Here is a 3,681-nt window from a genome sequence, read left to right as displayed (position 1 = left end):
TGGATACAATGGGGTCAGGGCTAAAGAGGACAAAAGGGAATTTTCTATAGTTTTTCTTATATATACATTATACATTTTTATTAGATTTATTCCAGGTATTTTATTTTATCTTTGGGTAATTGCACCCCCATTCCTCAGAAATTACTGTTTATTATTAATTTTGTACATCTGTAGGTACTCGTTTTATATATGTTGAAGCCATGTCATTGTCAAACTGATTTGTAATGTCATTGAATTGGCTCCATCCACTGGAATGAAAACCTGCCCTTCCTACTTAGGACAAGAGCTGTTAGGTGAAGAAGAGTCAAGATGCAGATAAGTAGGAGTGAAAAGAAAACAGCTTCCCAACTCACACATGCAGTAAAACAAATTTCATATGGGTAAATATGTAATTATTTACAATATGTAGTACATGAAAACATAAGAATTACATCCAGATATTTGTTCTCATTCTCAAATAATGTTGGCTTTCCTAAGATATGCAATATATGTGAAATGTGTGACACAAAATTTACACTTTGAAATTTTAGTTTTTAAGGAAACTTAAAGTTCACCATTCTGTCTGTTTTTCAAGTTCCTTTCTGATGACAATCCCAAGGTCTATCGTTTAGTAAAAAAGAGAAAAGAGCCCTTGCTGGGCATCTGGAAGAACCTGGGAAGGACCGGGCTCTGCTGTTGCTCCCAGAACTGCATCTGCTGAATAGGGTCTGGTGCCCTTAGCTGAGCCCTAATTCCAGCCACTGGCAGCCTCAGCCACCTCCTGTCCAGGGAAGAGGTGAACCCTCCCAAGTCTACCTCCTAGGAGGAGCCCTGGGCTTCTTCTCCATCTGGATCCCAGGGACCCGGCATTGGGGTTGAGAAGAGCCAGGTCTCAGCAGGGAAGACACAGACCACCTGGGTGGCCATGGCCTAGACGGTCTGCACCTGGGCACACAGATGCCCCCCGGATCTGGGCGAGCATGGCGAGCTGCTCCCAGCTCAGCTGGGAAGGAACTCGCCGGTTCTGTACCCGGACCGTGTTCTGATAAATGGCCTCAGACATAGCGCGCAGGGAGGTCACCAGGCACTTCCGGAGTGGAGGTGGATGGACTCCTGGGGACCTGGATCTCTGCCGCTTAGTGCACCCGGTGTGCCTCCTCTGGGCACTACTGGGTCAGACATCGCGGGTCTTCTCGCAGTCGCTGCTGTGGCCAGCATCGGGGACTTTGGGGGTCTTCTTTTCCAAAGTCACTCTTCTCCTGCATTCCTCTCCTAGAGAGGCCCCTGCGGAGAAAGCACATGGGTGAGACCTGTCCGATTAATTCCCAGGGGCTCCCAATCCCAAATCTCACCCTGCGACTTCACAGGAACCCCACAAATGTCCTGCTACTTTTCTGATTCATATCTCTACAGCAGGTGGTGCCTCACCCATCCTGGGGCCCCAAATGCTCCCTGGATCTCAGAGTCTCAAACTACTTTGGCCACTGAACACCCCTCTTTGTAATGCAGGAGTTCAATTCAATGAAAATATTAGACACAACATAAATGTCCAGATATTCTCAGCTTAACAACATCCTCCCTGCTATAGCTCGGGGACTGTCCCTAGATCTGCTTTTCCTCCTCCTGGAGCTCGGCTTCTGTGAATAAAGTGAGAGTTTCAGTGACTCTCAGCAACCAGACACCCTAGAAAGATTAGTCCATCCTGGACACACAAGGAAACAAGGTTACAACCAAAACTGTTTCTCAGCTGTTCCTAGAGTCCAGGATCTGCAAGGCCCTGGCTGCCAAGAGCAGCACCCAGTTCCCTGCTGGAGAAGACTGAGCTACCCATTTGCTGTTCCTCTTTCTCAGAAAAATAAAATCTTACCTGGTGGAGCAATGCATTTATTTTTGCCTTTGAGTTCAGTTTCCTTGGAATTCTCTTACTGGTCTGACCCTAGAGAAAAAGAAGTTTTGGTGACTAGCCTCCCACCGAGAATCCTCCTAGTCCATCCCTGTGGGGTTAATTCAAGCATAGCCCCTCCACATAAACAAGACAAAAAGAGCTCCTTGGTCAGCAACCCCAAAGAAGGACAGTGAACAAAGAGTTCTCTGGGCTGTGCTTCCTCCCAAGGACATTGTCTGCTGTCCCATAGGAACTATCTGCATCTTTGGCCATTCCTATGTACATTATCTGCCGCTCCAGTGGAGGATGCAGCTGGTCTGCCATCCTCACAAACACTATCTAGACAGCATGTTCTGTTTTCATCCACCTGGGAAGGCATCTGCTCCCCTGATGAGGTAATCCACCTCTCGTCTGCTCGCATATAGAACACTGCCTGCTCTTTCCTGGGTGCCTTTTCCTGCAGCTCCTCCTGACCAAGTGCTGAAGCTTCCCTGTTTCACAAGTAATAAACAGAATTTCACACCTCTCTGGTCCTCCTGATGGTTTTTCCAGAATACCCAACGCCCAGGTCTAAGCCCTGGCCTAGAACTCCTGCATTACAATCCCTGACCCATATTTGTAGGCAATTCCCTCCACTGAGTCTGTTCATCCAGTGTCAAGTGTGACCAGAGCAAGATGATTCCAAGGCATCATTGTCACGCTTCTTAAAGTTCCAAGACTGGATGATATTTTCTATCATCTATCTTAAAATAAAATCCAACTAAAGACACAAAATTCAGTTTCCTTGATCCCACCCTCTTTCTAGCCTCCACACAGCCCATCTTTACTATGACTTTGGGTGCTGTTCTCTTTTAACTGGGAATAGAATGTCTTGCTTCTTTTTTCCAATGGTTTCTCCTCCACATCTGAGCCTCTTTCTTCAAATGAGTTATATTGGAGGAGGGCTGGTCAGTGGGGTTTTGAATGGAGTCTGACTAGAATTGAAAGGGTCTTGGTTTTCCTGTCCTGATTCCATCTTGAAACCCAAATGAAAGACCCTCCCTGTGTCAAGTCAAGAGTCAAAAGTCCAGGTTGGCCTGATGACCCTCTCAGAGGGCACGGCTCTCTCCTATTGGTTGTTTACCTTCCTACCACTCATCAGAGCCTCAGCTGGGCTGAAATAGGAATGTGCTTGTTATGGTTTGTCTAAAAAGGTCACTACCACCAATCTAATGCCAACATGAGTCCCCAGTCTGGGCTGTGGTAAAGGAGAAACCTTATTCAGGTAAACAGTTTGCGAACAGGGGAGACACACCCTCTGGTGGAAGCTGAAAGTGTGCTCTGCAGAAACAAAGAGGAAGCCGCCTTTTATAGAGAAATTCCCCACCCTGATCCCTGATCAGTTCATTTTATGCAAATGAATCCAAATTTGCACAGTCTGATTGGTCCAAATAGCACAGTCCTAATTGGTTGGAATCACATTCTGATTGGTCTTTATGGAGCTGCTCTGATTGGTCAGTGAAGATGCAAATGAGGATATAGTGGATAGTTCTGATTGCACAGCTCAGATCTCAGCCCATTGGTTAAAATATACAGAAACTCCTTTATAAAGGTTGACTCAGATGGCAGGACCACAGTGCAGGAGGGTGGCAGCTCAGTCTGTGGCTTTTCCCTGAAATGCAGCGTATGTGAGAGGCTTCTGTCAGCATTGGCTGGTTTTGAATTTGTGCCCAGTTTACCCTGAGGAGTCCTTGGGAGATATCTTTCTTCTTGAGATCCATAATTTGGACTGGCGATCCCCACAGAGATAAGGGAAGACTTTTGCAGGATCCCGTCAT

General features: G+C 46.5%; 1 pseudogene; it reads right to left on the bottom strand.

Moving 5' to 3' along the window:
* Positions 1–798: 798 nt before the first annotated feature.
* Positions 799–3,681, bottom strand: LOC105304101 (annotated as a pseudogene).

Source organism: Pteropus vampyrus, unplaced genomic scaffold (assembly GCF_000151845.1).
Source record: "Pteropus vampyrus isolate Shadow unplaced genomic scaffold, Pvam_2.0 Scaffold328, whole genome shotgun sequence".
Classification (NCBI taxonomy): Eukaryota; Metazoa; Chordata; class Mammalia; order Chiroptera; family Pteropodidae; genus Pteropus; species Pteropus vampyrus.
This window is presented reverse-complemented; position numbering and strand designations above follow the sequence as displayed.